The sequence below is a fragment of the Quercus robur genome, chromosome 3 (genome assembly GCF_932294415.1).
Source record: "Quercus robur chromosome 3, dhQueRobu3.1, whole genome shotgun sequence".
In the NCBI taxonomy this organism is placed as follows: Eukaryota; Viridiplantae; Streptophyta; class Magnoliopsida; order Fagales; family Fagaceae; genus Quercus; species Quercus robur.
The window spans coordinates 49,324,697-49,341,429 of NC_065536.1; the positions used below are offsets into that span (position 1 = coordinate 49,324,697).

Here is a 16,733-nt window from a genome sequence, read left to right on the forward strand (position 1 = left end):
ACCACCACTTACTGATAATTGTATTATAAATGGTGTAAAACCCAACAATGAAAACATAGGGAGTAAAGGTACTCTTGGACTTGGCTTTGCCATTGGGTTTTTGGGTGTATGTTGTACTTTACTATTGAATAAGCAATGGAGAATTATCTACTTTCGATTGCTAGATCACATGGGGAATAGGCTTAGGGGTGTTGTTTTATTGTAATGTAATTAAATTGTCTAAGATTCTTAATATTTAGTTCAAATGTCATGTGATAATGTTAATTGATATTTTGTTGATTTCTATATAATATTTGTGCTGCTTACTACTTATATTATTACTTATGTTCACTCCATTGGCATATATGAATATGGTGTTTCTTCTTATAAATTTCAAAGGCAATCCAATTTGTAGTTTTGTTTAAGCAATATGCTATAATTTGAAATGATGAGGCAAGTGTTCTTTCAGCTATCCTTTTAGCTCTCTTTAGAATCTCCTAGCGATCACTTTATAAAGTCTCGAAGAAAGACAAGAAGATTGTGCATAACTTGGCAAACTTAGTGTGTTCTTTGTAACAAATTACTAGGCTATTAGGTAGATCCCTTTCCACCAGTTACTAAAATGAATGCCTACATTGAGAAAGCATGGGTATATACTGTCTACTTCTCATTCCATGTCAAATCTAGCCTTCTCTGCCTAGTTAATTTTTTAATAGCTCTCTCCTAAAAGACGCGTCTCTCAGCAGTTCTCACCTCTAGTTTCAAGACATTTAAAACTGGAGTTTCATTTTTTTTTTTAGAGATATCATTCATTTAATATATTGGTCGTGCTTGCAGGGTAGCAATAGCTAAAAGGTAATGTCTGAAAGGGATCTAGACTCTAACTTGTGATTGGCCATATGGAAGTTTTACACTTTTCTAAGCGATGGAGAAATAACAAAATTTGAGGCTTTGATTCATATCTTTTTTTTCTCTAAACATCATGAACACCTTGTTTTTGTTGTTTTCGATTTTTCTTCGTGATTAATATGATTCTTGTTACTTATCAAAAAAAGAAAATTCAAATTTAGGGGGTATCATGGAATGCTATTAGACTTACTGCACCAAATGTTTAGTAATGCAAGCTTTCTTGGTTTTCTAAATCTATTTGCAAGCTTAGTTTCATAGCTTGGCTAGCAATTAAGACTAGATCTAGGGATTGGTGGCTGCTATGGGTTACCAAGATGGTGTACTGTGTTGCTTGTTTAGAAGATGGGGAAAGTAGAGATCATCTACTGGGCTAGCCCATGGGTCATGGGCTATTTGATGAGCCTTAATCCAACATCAACTTGGTTGGTTTAAGATTCGGGTCATTAAATAAACAAGTTCAAGAAAGAAAAAAATATATATACCTTCATGCGAGATCCAGGGGTATTTTGGTGGTTCCTAAGGGTGAGGTAGGGAAGTATTCACTCAAATCTTAAATCTCAATAAGACCAAGAGATGACAAGCTTTTTTCCTAGGGTATAGGCTTGTGCTCACTCATAACCTGAACCTCACTAACTCTAGGAAACGACAAACACAATGCCTACTTCACTAGAACTTTTAAAGAGTGAGAAGAAAGGGATTTTGATGTCTTTGGAATGAAGGAGGACAAGGGTATTTATATTGGGTGATGGGGGTTTCGGAATGAGATTTAAGTAATGAGGGACTAAGGGAATTCTGAATTTAGGTTGAAGTTTGGAGTTATGGAGGTCTGACTAGTGTGGGGAGCAAGCAAGGAACCCAAAAGAAAAGAAAATAAGTGTTTTCTGATCGACACTTGCTTTCTTTTCTTTTTTTGCATGATTCACATTAATGCTTTGATTCACTCAATTTTTTTTATCCTTTCTTGCTATAATTAGATGTGTTTGGTTCTCAAGTTCAGTAAATTAATCTCAACTAGTAAGTTGCCTGTGTGATGCACGGATAATTTTGTAATATTTTATGTAAGACAACTTTGGATAATATTGTACATATATTATAAAGAAAAAGTAAACTAAATTAGAGTAAAAAAACATATACATTTTGAGATATTAAAAATTAGTTTAGTAGTTTCACTACATATTTGTAGCCTTCTCAAGGTAAGATTTAAAAAATATATATATCATGAAACCAAAGATAAAAGCAAAAAGTAACGGAACCATGAAAATCAACTAATTTGTGTTGTGTTCACATATTTCATACTATGAAATGAAAGTATACGCAACTCTGTCACTGTCTTTTACTCATCGACAGTATGACATTAAGACATGATGTGGGCAAGTGTATATTCATGTGTCTTATAGATGATTTAAAATTAAACCATGGTAGAATATGGTTTTACATTGCACACCACATATTCTCTCTACTTATATACCCAAAACAAAAACTATCCAACATTCCAACCAAATTACCCAAACCTAAATCATATTTAAGCCCCTAATTTTAAAAAGAAAGAAGAAAAATTACCCGTAGGGGTTTCGGTGTCTTGATGGTAGTGGGAGGCCAATATAACAGAGGTGGTGACCCATCAGATTCCTTTTTCTCTCTCTTTCAAATGTTTTGTCAATTTCATGTCTTTTATTTGGTAATATATAGTGAAACAGTATGTTTTATTTAACAATCCACAATATTTCTGTATCTCTATATCTCTTCAGGGCCTTATGTGGTTAGTTATTACTTATTATTATTAGTCCTTAATTATTATTATTATTATTATTTTGCTTTTTTAAAAATACTAAAATGGTGGGTATACTAAAAGACATGAAAAATAGAGAAAGGTGTGCTATAAGCTTAGGCAATTAATGAGATATTAATAGTATAGCAGTAAAATAAGTTAATGTGAATTTCTGTATCTCTATATCTTTTCAGGGCCTTATGTGGTTAGTTATTACTTATTACTATTAGTCCTTAATTTTTTTTTTTTTTTAAAAATACTAAAATGGTAGGTATGCTAAAAGACATGAAAAATAGAGAAATGTGTGGTGTAAGCTTAGGCAATTAATGAGATATTAATAATATAGCAGTAAAATAAGTTAATATGAATTTCTGTATCTCTATATCTTTTCAGGGCCTTATGTGGTTAGTTATTACTTATGACTATTAGTCCTTAATTATTATTATTTTTTTGTTTTTAAAAAAATACTTAAATGGTGTGTATGCTAAAAGACATGAAAAATAGAGAAAGGTGTGGTATAAGCTTAGGCAATTAATGAGATATTAATAATATAGCAGTAAAATAAGTTAATGTGAATTTTTGTATCTCTATATCTTTTCAGGGCCTTATGTGGTTAGTTATTACTTATTACTATTAGCCCTTAATTATTATTATTATTATTATTATTATTATTATTTTAAATACTAAAATGGTGGGTATGCTAAAAGACATGAAAAATAGAGAAATGTGTGGTGTAAGATTAGGCAATTAATGAGATATTAATAATATAGCAATAAAATAAGTTAATGTGAATTTCTATATCTCTATATCTTTTCAGGGTCTTATGTGGTTAGTTATTACTTATTACTATTAGTCCTTAATTATTATTATTTTTTTGTTTTTTTAAAAATACTAAAATGGTGTGTATGCTAAAAGGCATGAAAAATAGAGAAAGGTGTGGTATAAGCTTAGGCAATTAATGAGATATTAATAATGTAGCAGTAAAATAAGTTAATGCGAATTTTTGGATAACAGTTAAAAAAAAAAAAAAAACAACTTAATGAAAGAGGTAAAAAAAAATGCTAAATATAAAATTATAGCGTCATTTGGCAGGACCTCATGCTTTCCTATATGAGGTCTCTGCTTTTATATATATATTGATTGATTAATTATACTAAATCAAGTCTAATTAACAATTTATTTAACCACTGTGCATTCTTGGTGCAGTGGTCACTCCACAAGTATAAATGCTTGTAGGGTGTGGGAGGCAAGGGTCGGGGTTCAAGTCTCCAGGAGGGAGTTTCATACACATATACACTTTGATTAGGCTATAGTAGAAATTCTATCTTGTATAAAATATATATATATATATATATATATATATTATTTAACTTAATCAAGATTTGAATTAAAGAGCCATAGTGAAATTAATTGCAAATGTGCATCCTCAAAAAAAAATGTTAGCCTTTGGCCAATGAGATTATGACACATAATTAACTTTTATTTAACCACAATTGGACCAATCAAAATTAAATATCCATAATCACGTAGGGTTAGGCTCATCAATATGGATTTATCTTTAGTCGCCAAAATTTGATTTGACAATAACTTTCAATCCAATGGTCCGATTAAGGCATGTTATTAGTCATTTTGATTGTTAGGACATCAAGATCATGTTAACAAGGGGAAATTGAAGATCAATGGTCAGAGTTAAGATGTTATCCTCGGTTATGAAATTGCCATTTTTCTCTCTCATTGTGAGGTTAAATTAATGTAGGTTTCAGATTGGGGTGTTCGCACATACTTACATGAATGTTTGTTTCAATCTTTAATAATTTGTTTTTGGATGCTATAACATGTTATTTGGATTGATAGGCCAAAAATGTATTGACCTCTTTGGCAAATTAATTAATTGATTATCCAAGTTAATTAATTAAGTCAATTTAACATGTAATAGCGTGGTAGCACAAACAAATCACCAAATAACTAAATGCAGTAGAAAATAAATTCGATACGGGTGATTTGTTTACGAATGAGGAAAACCACTGAGGCAAAATCCCACCGGGTGAATTTAAGGTCATCACTCCCGAGAATCCACTATTATCAATCACAAGCAATTACAAGTAAAAGAAATCTCAGTACCTAATATCAACCTACAGTTGAACTCTTACCCCAATACCCAATTAGACTTGTATTGTAGCAGCAATCTTTCCTTTCAATGCACGAATCTTAGTACGTGACTAACCAATGATGCACGGATCCTAGTATGTGACTAACACATCAACTTGAGGAAGATGTTGGCTGCAATGTTCTTCAGTTCATCCAACAATGAAGATCAGGAAGCTCCTTGGTCACAAAACCCTTGGCACAAAGATACAGTAGCTTCTATAGAAAATATGATGAACTAGAGCAATTTTAGCTTCCGGTCACAATATGCATGGATTATTCTTTTGCAACACCTTGCATCCCCTTGTGGCGGCTTTTGAAATAATCCTTATATATGTCTAGGGTTGTGAGAAAAGAAACCCTACACAAATACTCAAGGATATGCGTCTAATCAGATTTGGAAAACTAGATTTTGTAATTCTCGACAGATATAGCTTATGTCGAGCTTCTGTCGAGCTTCAATGTTAAATCTCGATAGAAGTCTTTTTGTCGAGACTACTGTCAAGCTTTAATGAGCAGCACTTCCTTCACTTGTTTCTTAGTCCAATTTGTATGGCTTCAATACTAAACATGAACACTTGTTTCTTGAAGTACTAAACCCATCCTAGATTTACCCAATTACAAGAAAAGTGCATTTTGTCAAAGGATTAGCCAATTACTTCAAATATGTCCCTAACATGGATAATGTAATATGACCATTCACCACCATAGTTTAGAAAACTGGTTTCATTGGGTAAGATGAGTGTTTAACACCTTCCAATCTTGTAACTTAGTCTCTGAACTTAGATAGAAGGTTTGTTGATAAAAGTTTTTCCATATAATTTTCAATTTCTAGATTGTAGATAGGATTAAATCCATGTACCTTGTCTTAGATTGTATATAGGGCCAAAACCATGAAATGTTATTTTTTCAATAAATAAAAGTGATGTATTTTCATATGGTTTCTCATTTTCCTTTAATTAAAATAAATGACGATTCTATTGTAAAAAAAGAGGAGTCCAATATAAGTAAAATGACACAAAATTAAACTCTAATTGAAATCCAATTTTTATATTGAATTAACTCACTTTGTACAAAAATTTAAAAAATTAGATTAGATGGGACACATGACGTAAAATTAGACTCTAATTTATTTCAAATTTAAAATCTAATTGGATTTTCTCTCAGTTTTATCTATTAATGGATATATTATTAATCATGAGTTTATTCATGTTTAAAAGGGTCAATTAAGTCTAAATTCATATTATTAACCAGAAAATTTCATTAACAAAACTTAGCAGTATATATATATATTTATATTTGTTGATGAGAATGAGTGGTGGGGTAAGATAGAGCAGATGAAAGGAGGAGGGGAAGAGGAGATGATAATTAAGCACAATTTCAGTCGAGCAGGCCAGCAAACCTTATATGATATAGCTTATCAATTGGGGCTTTATTTGTAAGTGCTTATAAATAATTGGCATAAGAGTGGTTTGTGTGCATAGGTGAATTGTGCGTTAGGCGTATAGGAAATGCTGTTTGTATTGTCTATCTTCTAGCTTAGATGAGTATAGTTTGATTGAATTTGTATAATTTATTTGTGGGAGCTATGTGATGTGTCATCAGTGGATGGTTTACTTTTATTTTATTATATTGTGTGCTTCCACATGAGTATGATTCACTCTCATCACAGTGACATAAAATATGCTTTGGACAAGAAAGATTGTGCTTTATTATTTAGCAGGTATTGTTTGGTAGATTAGATGTAGAAATATGGGGATTTAGCAGGTATTGTGCTTACCAAACACCACTTTATCTATTTTACCAACCCATTTTTAGAAAGAGCTTGTAACTCGTGCAAATGGACGGGATTTTTATTTAAAAATTTTTAATAATTTTTTTGTTGTATTTTTGTAGCATCTCAAAAGTATTTTTTGTTTTTATATAACATCATCAAAAGTAAATCAAATCATACTTCATTATAGTAACATATATTAACACACTTTGAATAAGGGGGAAAAAATTAAACTTACAAAAGTGGAAAACAAATAGTTTTCTTCATAACATCATAAAAATTTAGGTACATAGCTCAAAATAACATTTATAATCTTAAAATAAACCAAAAGTCAAATAGTTTAACCCCTTAAAAGTTTATGGGTCTAATGTTGTGAGCAACCAAGCCATTGATGATCTTTTTGCATACTTGGACATATCAGAACTTTAAAAAAATATATGTTAAATTGATTCCAAATGAAGAACACATACAGATGCGAAATTAGTTCTACCATCTCAAATCTAAATCACATGAATTAGTGTTAGATAGCTTATCATTTCTTTTTCCTTTAAACACGTCTAATAAAAATCTCTAAAAAAAATATAATTAAAAAAAAAAAAAAAAAACAACAACAACAAAAATTATCATGAGTTTATTCATGTTTAAAAGGCTCAGTTAAGTCTAAACTCATATTATTAACCAGAAATTTTCATTCACAAAACTTAGCAGTACGTTTTTATGATACTCCCAATGTATTCAATAATTTTTCTTCTTTTATGAAACGAAAAAGAAAAGAATCATTAAAATTTTCTCATTAAATTAGAGCAATGTTACACAATAAACATTTTTTACAATTATTGAGTTAGTAAATTGTTATTGATTTTCGGAGTCATCATTAGGACAGTAACATTACTTTCTTGACTACTGTTAATAACTTATCATATGAATAAGGTAATTATGAAGTATGTTGTTAACAATATTGTGACTTTAATTTATCTTATTAATTTAATTTTCTTTGATGGGGAGGTGGGCTTGTTTTAAGGCCGAATCCGATAGACCCTTAGACCAGTGGGTGGAGCCGAAGCCTCTGATCAGTTGGATTCAGTTTGTTTTCTTAGTAAACCCGAATATTCGGTTTGGACAATGGGTTAACAAAAGGATGAAACGTGGATTGATGGAAATCCCACCACGTGAACACTTGGCACAATTTCCACTTCAATTGAATTTGGGATAGATGTTTACACACGTTTTTTTTTTAATTATTTTTTTTTTAATGCCACATAATGTTTTGACTTTTAGATGTAGGAGCCGTTTGGTAACGTTATTCTACTAATGTTGTTTGTATTTTTTTGAAATACGTGTAGGTGAAAAAAAGTGTGAAAATACGTGTAATATTGTTTAAAAATTGAAAATATATTGTTAAACTACTCTACCAAATGGGGGCCTTAGACTTTACACTAAGGCACATATTTAGTCTAGATTTATATCTCTAATAAATAGAATATGAATAGCCTATCAAATAATTGACCAATAATAATAACATAAATAATAAAAAAGAGCTAACCTTTGCTAAGAAAATAAGTAGTTAAAAAACCTCAATTCGTTGGCAACAGAATTTCCCAATTTTATGACAATCTCCTGTGGAAGGAAAAAACCACACCAACTAAGGACATAAACTATAAAAACATAGATGACCTTTGTTAAGACAATAAGCTATTTAAAGACCCTTTATCATATGGGTCACCAACAAATTTTTATGATAAATCAGAGTATGCTATAACACAATAAGGGGAAGAAGAAGAAATAGAAGCAAATGTGCTTATTTTTAAAGCATGGGCAGACAGTGCTATGTGTGAACTAATAGATGTGCTCACTATCATATCAGAAACGAACCACTACATAAAAACAATATCATATTTTGATAACTATAATGACCAGCTGATTGACAGTTACGCAGTTCGCAATTGATGAAGACAAAATAAAGTTATAAAGTTAAGCTTTGTTGTTTATTTTATATATATATATATATATATATATATATATAATTATTAATTACTGTTCACTTATAGACTATGATTGAGGGGAGTCAAACATGGTACAACTGGACGAAGACTAATTGGAATTTACCTTGTACTATATTTTTTATTTTTATCTTGCACTCGTAAATTGACAACTACACCTACACGCCTCTAGAGTCTTCTTTGCAAAAGCAAAAATCAAATTAGCAAAAGCAAAGATCAAATCAGCAGAAGACAGAAGCTCAGAATTGCTAAAATTGAAATGGAAATCCCATCTCAAACACTGTTCCACAGAATCCACACGCAAGCCTCAGTCTTCAATGAGTTCAATCCCATCTCAGATCTGTTCTCACTTCTCAATATTAAATCAAAATCTCACTCTCAATCTCAGAAGTCTCCGTTCTCTCTACTCTCAATCTCAAGTCTCTCTAGTCTCAAGTCTCAACCCTTCACTGACTTCACTCCATACCCTCCACAATCCAAACCCTAGCTGTTGCCGCCGCCGCCTCATCACCACACTCACGGTTTCGCCTCACTGTCCACCATGGGTTAAGGCTTCCCATGCTGACGGATCAGCTTCTTAGTCTCGAGACTCTCAAGTATATTTTCTTCCTTTTTCATCTATCTTTTTCTCTATTTGGGAATATGTTTTTTTCTCTATTTTGATATTTAGTTTTTTCTTTTTTTGGGTGTTTTAATTTGCTTATTCACAAAAACGAAAGAAAGCATAAGCAGATGAAAGAAATGAGTAATCAAACCTTAGGAAGAATTCGTTTTGCAGAGCAGGACCTTTAAAATTGTGAAGAAAAGTACAATCAGAATAGATGGAGAACCTCTTCCTATATAAGATACAGAAATACCCAAAGGCATGCATCATTGATACCGAGATATTCTTTTGAAATTCCATAGCATTAATTGAAGAACCGAGATATTCTTTTGAAATTCCATAGCATTAATTGAAGAAGAGGGGAGCTGTATTTTGAAGAAGAGGAAGGATTTTGGGTTTTGATTATTGTAGAAGGGGAGGTGAACCTGAAAATACGCGAGTGTGAAGAGCAGAATGTTTTATTCACTCAAAAAAAAAAAAAAAAAAAAAAAAAGCACAGCGTAATCTGATCCCACTTAATTTTAGACCGATGGAGGAAAGACACATGTCACAAGATCAGAGATCTAATTTGAAATTACAATCTGGACATATGACACAAAATTAAAATTTTAATTTGAAATTGCAATTTGAGTTTTTCATCTATTATTATATATATATATAGATTATTATTATTATTTGATATAAAACTTAAAACGCCCCAAATAATATTCTTGCTGGTTTTGTGTTTTTAATGAAATTGTTGCAGTAGTAGCTATAAGACTACAAAAAGACTAGTACATAACCCGACGTTTATTTTGTTTTTTAAAAAAAAGTCTTAGCACCGTAGAATAGTTACTACAATGTCGCGCTAACACGTGTGTAAAACCAAAAGCCAACTAAATTGGGCCTTCTGGTTGAGAATCAACAATCCCACATCGTTTAGTTACACAAAGCTATCTATGTTTATAACAAAGAGCGAGAGTGCAAGGCTTGTCCCTTCGGGGACATCCGATAAAATTGGAACGATACAGAGAAGATTAGCATGGCCCCTGCGCAAGGATGACACGCATAAATCGAGAAATGGTCCAAATTTTTTTAATTTCCCAAACCCCATGTTTGAATTCTTCCATGGCTTCCACTGTCTCCTTCGTTCTAGTAAGCTGAAATTTTTAGCTCACACTTCTTTTGGATTCTCGTTATGTCATTTTGTAGGGTTTCTTTATAGAATTATTGAAACCCTTCTGAAATTTGATCCAGATTGTAACATTCTGAAATTGGGTTTGATATTTTTGGAAAATTTAAATTTCGAGTCTTTCATAGCTGTCACACTTTTTATTTTTATTATTTTATTGAACGGTTGAAGCCTGTGAGGCATTCCAAATTTTGGATTTGCAATAGTTTTTTGTGGTTGGCTTGGATATTAGCACAATAATATTCCTGAATTTCATTGAATTTCATTTGCCGAGTTAGAGCTTCTTTTGATTATTGTAAATGATGTTTGTAGCACAAAGAAGTTGCACAGGGATTGCTGCTAGGACCTCCATCAGCATCATGTGGGACCTGTGAATTGCTCTTAGACTAGAATAAAACTTCATCAGGTGAATTTCAATCATTTTGAAACTCTAATCTCCTTTATATGAAATTTGATTGTACAAAAGCACACAATTCTTTTTATTTAAAATAGGGGTAAAAAATGCAGTGTTACAATCAAAAATTTGTTCAATTATTTGCTTAATCAAATCATGACCCAAATAGCTACTCCAATTTGCACCTTTGGCCATAGTCCAGAGAAAGGGCAAATGGTGATACTATCAACAGAAGCCCATAAAAGTATAAAACGTATGATCATTTCTTTGGTTCTCATTGAAGCTAACCAAATTGATTGAAGTTACACTTGAGTCTGCCATGAATGTTATGAGCGATTACAGCCATTTACATAGCTTATCATTGTAAAATTCAAAATGGTCGTCGTTCCTCAGCTTGGATCCACACCGTGAAAATTTTCAAAATACAAGTCACTATGGTAGTGGTGGTCAGGATTCCAGAGGTAGCATTTGAGCGGATCTCTCAATTACTGCTCTGCCTTCAGGAATCGAGTAGTGTTTGGAGTGTATGTATTTCACTGTCCCTATGACAGAACATTGCTACTGTGGAGATTGCATTGACTTGGCTCTTCATTTAGTAGAATCACTCATTGGAGTTTAACAAAATGCTGCCCCACCTGAAATCTGCAGGTTGCCTGACATTGAATTTGCAAATTTTTGTATTAATAAATGACCACTTATGTAATTTTAAAACTTTGGGAAAGGATCCCTGCCAATTCCCTTCAATTTTTAGATAGATGATAGACGTGGCATCTAAAAAATCCAATGGTCTTAAAAATCACACAAGATCAAATAAATGTCACTTGTCATAAATTTGGCTAAAAATTGGAAGGAATTGGAGGATTTAGATGGGAGGGGATCTTTCCTCACGGAGTTTTGTTCATTATCTAAACATTTGATTTGGAATTTCTTGTTTGATGGTGTTTTTTCTGCTTTAGATAAGTCATTATAAGCTCCGGATGAATTGGTGCCACTTGTAGTACCAGTGGTTTTAGTGTGTGAACTCCATTTGGACAGATATAAGTTTACAGTTTAAAGTTCAAACCAACTCTATAGGCTAGAAGTTTGTTAGGTATGAGTGCTACTCTTGACCATCATGATTTAAGATTTTTTTTTTTTTTTTGGATAAGTCATGCTTTAAGAATTTGCTTTAATCGATTGATTGTCTGGCCATGGCAGTGCAAACATTTTAAGAGGCTGATGCAGAGTAACATTGACAAAGCTGAGGAAATCGATTGGGTAATTTTTATAGAAAAGGAACAAGTGAATAGATAGATGAAATTAATGTTCAGCTATACAATACTATGTGTTTAGTTTGATGAAAATTTTGAAGTAGATTTTCTTATTCGGTTCATGATGCTTACTATACTCATGAAGCAAAGGAGCCTCTCAATATGCTTTGAAATGGAGAGAGTTCTTTTCATGGGAAAGATGTAGTAGTTAATAGATCTAAAGGTAAGTATAGTGTCACATCATTTTGAAATCAGTAAATCAGTTATCATTCCTTATTTGGTGGAATGAAATATTAAATTAGAGAAATGCTACCTTTATAACATTTTTCACAATAAATCTTTGGTGGTAAGTTATTATTAATTCAATTTGAACCTAACACTGAAAAGTGATAACTTGTCACTTGGGATTTGTTGTGAAAATGTTGTAAACATAACATTTCTCTTTAAATTATGTGGGGCTCATGTACACTATTAGATTCACTAAATCAGAACCATGAAATGAGGCAAATAAAGAGCATCCTGATATGCTGATGAATGTATGGTGTGCCTAATTACCTTAGGTTACTTAAGATATTGTTTTTCTTTTAAGAGCAAGAACAAAATTATGACAGTTGCTCACTGATTGGAATGCTGAATGATAACACGAGGTCCTTGGTTTCCCATCCTTGGGCAACGATTCCAAAATTTTTGTGATTTTAATGTTTTGTTTTGTTTTTTTTTTTCTTTTGGGCATTATTCTTATAGTATTGATTGCTCATTGTGTTTTTATTTTTATAGTCGTTTTTTTTTTATTTTGTTGCCCTTTTCTCTTTTGCATAAACAGTGTGATTCCTCCATGTAATGAATAACTGTTGCAGTCCACATAAAATCCTAGAGTCAATAAATTAGATAACTGCGTAGCTAATTGGTGGCCAATTTTTTTTCTGATAAGAAAATTTATCCATCTAACATGGGCACACACATCAGTGTGTAATTACTAATTACATAATTACTAATTAGTAATTAGTAATTAGTACACATGAGTGTGTAATTACTAATTAGTCTCTCTAGCTATGAGGTGTTGGGACCTGAAGCCATGTAGCGTGTACCAAACTGTGCCACTAAATGACCAACTGAGAATGGTATTGGATTTTTTCTTGGGAAAGAATGGACTGGTGATATTTGCGCTTGTACTAATGGAGGGGATTCAAAGAAGTTAATTTTTAAGGAGAATTTGTAATTAGTAGTAAGCTTTTATTAAACTCAATTCGAATTTACTAGTGAAGTTTGAAATGCTTACCTACAGATGACATATAAAGAAACCCTGCAACGGTAAAAGAGAGAGAGAGAGCGGTCTGTTTGACGTTTGATTGCATTATTGCTTTGCAGGCGGTTTTGTACTTATAAACATTGCTTTAATGTAAAGGATCGAGTGCTTTGTTTATGTTAATTCTTTGTTTTTTTTTTGGCAGTGGTTGTGGGTGTTTTTATACTCTCTTTGGTTTTACAAGAACAAAGAAGCTTAGTTATGAAGGCTGGTTGGTTTCTTCCACAACTGTGGTAGAGCAAAGCAAAAGATGTTCTTTCAGTTCCGTAGAAACCTCGACTGAAGAATTTATTTGGAGGGAAATAATTTATCCTCACCTATCCATCAGGTCATGTGAGTTTGTGACCAAGTCCAAGTCTTAGCCATACCATTTTTTTAATGGAAGCATTCAGTACCTTATTATAAAAAATCAAAAAATAAAAAATAAAAACCTTAAAAATGCAATATTTTTTATTAAATGATAGAAACAATGCAGTTAATCTATAACAATTTTTTTTTTCTTTCTTCTCATCAACAAAAAAAATCTATAGCATTTTTGATATATTTTCTTCTATAGCATTTGGTAATTATTATTTAGTAATTTTTTATTTAATTGAAACAAAAATGATAGTTTTAGATATGTTTTCAAAAGTATTATATTGTTGCTACTTAATTTATAACCTACAATAAACATAAATGACCCTACAATAAACATAAATGACGACCAAAGATATTTAAAATACACCAAAAAATATATACTATTAATTAATTAATTTATGTACCACAGACCTGTCGTGTCCTAGTTTTTTAGGAAATGCAAGAACCTCTTACTTGTACTCGTACTCGTACAACTTAGCATCTCAAGATTCTCAATTCTCAATTCTTACTTTATCTTTTATTAGTCTTCTTTTTTTTTTCTTTTTTTCTTTTTTTCTTTTTTTTGTGTGTATTCATTTTGTTAGTAGAAGAAAATTGTAAAATATCATGTATTTGCAAATTTTTTTTTTTTTATATCGATATATTCAAGTTTTCTTTTTATTAGATTTGTACCATTTAAGTTTCTTAATGACTATCCTAAAATAAATTCCTAAAGCTGCTACTGCTTGGCCTTAGTTGGTTTTGCAAAAGACTATATAAAAAGTGCCCGGTTAATTATTGCCCTTAGGGCATTTATAAACTATTTTAATAAAGTTTTGATATTATTTTTATAGAAAATATAAAATGCTATAAAAAAAATTGTTACTTTTTTATTTTCCCATAAAAATTTTCTAAAAAATATTTTCTAAACTTGTAATAATAGGGTATTCGTTAACTTTTTCATATAAGGATAGAGCATTTGTAAACTATTAGTGTATATTTGGCAAAGATTATTTTTGCCAACTTATTTTTGCTACTATTCATGTGTCTCACTGTATTATTTCATCTAACTTTTACCTTTATCTATAGTACATTCAACAAAAAGTTTTTAGTTTCAGCAAAATAAGCGAATCCCCAACGGACCCTTAGTTTAATACATCTCATATGGTTTTTTTTTTTTTTTTTAACATCTCATATGAAATTTTCACACAAATATTTTTCTATAGATAACTAGATCTCCAACCGACTATGTTGGATTAAAGAATCGAGTGGCCTTTAGATGGCCATCCTTCTTTCTTTGGACTTTGCCATTCAAACCAACCAGTTTATAAGAATTTAGATCAAAAGAAAAAGTTTGTCCCCAAACTCCCCTTATTTTTTTTTATTGGATATAAATTTTAACAAATTCACTATTAAATTGCATTTTCTTATTATATTATCTATGCTTATAAAATTTCAAGAAAATCAAAAGTTAATAGCTATGTCTTCAATCAAATGTTTAAGTTTCAAGTTTTTGTAGTATTAAATTATGCATAAAAATATATATTTATGGACAAATAGTAATTAACGTCTGATTTGAATGAAATTTGACATGCATTTTAAGAACATAAAAAATATGTGTAATCTAACAATTAAATTTTCAAAATATATAGCTGTAGGTTCACAATTTGGAGCCTAAACCCTTATTTTGTAAATCTTGGTCCAAAGAGCCCAACACAATGAATTTTTGTAGAGTATGGATCAAAAAACTAGGTTTTAATAAGTTAAACGGGGTATTGCATGGAATAAAGTGACACATGAACAAGAACAAAAGCCATTATATTGAAAGATCACACGATTTGATAGGGCTAAAAACTTAACTTGCGTATACAGATCAATGCAGTGGGGTTCCTTTGCATGTTACAATACTCTCTCCTCTTCTTTCCTCCCCCTCTCTTATGGGGGCTTCTACACATTATATAGGCATTTTCTTATCATTTGGGTTTTACACTTGTCGATCATCCAAACCTCCACTTGAGCATCTGTCCCATCAAACACCTCTTTCAGGTCTTTGTGAGTTGCGGTAGCCAAGGTAGCACTGTTCAGAGGTCTTCTCCACATTAATGCGGCCAGGAAAGTAGCTGTAGTGCATTCAATGTGGTGGTGGCAGCTTTTGGTTAGATATTTTGTGTTTCCTTCCTTTTCACGTATTTAGGGGATAGGCTTTAGTGGCTTGGATGCCCTTTCGCTCCGGAATTTCAGTGTTCGAGGAGAAATTCCTCCTCGGACCTGTTTTCTTTGTTTCTAGTAATATATTTAACATGGATTGCTTGAGCCACGTTAACTCCTCGGATGGGCTGGTGTCCTCGGACGGCTCCAAGGCCCAACCTGTTACTTTGGGCCATAGTCCCCACAATAGCCCCTCAAAACTCTGGTTTTTATCTCCTTCCGAGGAGAAAAGCGGGGTTTTGACCTTTCAAGGGATAAGATCAATTAGTTTCCGGTTCGCACGTGTGGGGGCAGTTGCTTCTGACGCGTTACGATTTACGAGGCGCGGCTTATTACTCCAGGCGGCTTTATGTCTCCCTCATCTAATGGTGAGGCGCGGATCTAACAGCTGACATTCTTCCTAGAATTTTGAGCGGGAATGGCCTTCCCTTCTCTCTCTTGCTATATAAGGTCTTGAAGAAGCTCTTTTTGCTTTTTCTTTTATACTAATGCTCCAGTTTGCCAGAGAATTTCAGCGCCCAATCCTTCATTAACATTCCAGGCTTTCAAATTTCCGCGATTACTTCAGTGAGAAACTTTTCCCTGAGGAAATCTCTAAGAGTTTCAGAGATTGTAAGGATACTCGTAAGTTCTACTTCCTCTTTGTAGCCTCAATTTTCACCTCCGCCCTCAATTTTCACCTCGGCCTTCTCTCTCGACCCACCGGTTTGACTAGATGGGTAGATTCAAGTATTTAGTAGATACTCCGACCGCCATGGAGGCCTTTAGGGAAAAATATCGCATCCCGCAGGGGGTGGTTTTGGAGTACTGTCCTTCGGAAGGAGTGCTAACTGATAGGAAAGTGGGTCAAGTCTTCATTCCCATGATCGCTTTTATAGAAGGAGGAATG

At 32.3% G+C, this 16,733-nt stretch overlaps 1 long non-coding RNA gene and 1 other non-coding gene across 3 annotated transcripts; both read left to right on the forward strand.

The window, feature by feature from the left end:
- The first annotated feature begins 10,110 nt into the window (after positions 1 to 10,110).
- LOC126716409 (uncharacterized) lies at positions 10,111 to 13,796 on the forward strand. Of its 2 annotated transcripts, none has more exons than XR_007652116.1 (3): positions 10,111 to 10,313; positions 10,663 to 10,756; positions 13,446 to 13,796. It is a non-coding gene; the product is annotated as an uncharacterized LOC126716409 (long non-coding RNA). The 2 variants fall into 2 exon arrangements; XR_007652117.1 differs by lacking the exon at positions 13,446 to 13,796 and adding an exon at positions 11,942 to 12,106.
- LOC126720150 (U6 spliceosomal RNA) lies at positions 10,151 to 10,253 on the forward strand. Its single transcript, XR_007653304.1, has one exon. It is a non-coding gene; the product is annotated as a U6 spliceosomal RNA (small nuclear RNA).
- Positions 13,797 to 16,733: the final 2,937 nt, after the last annotated feature.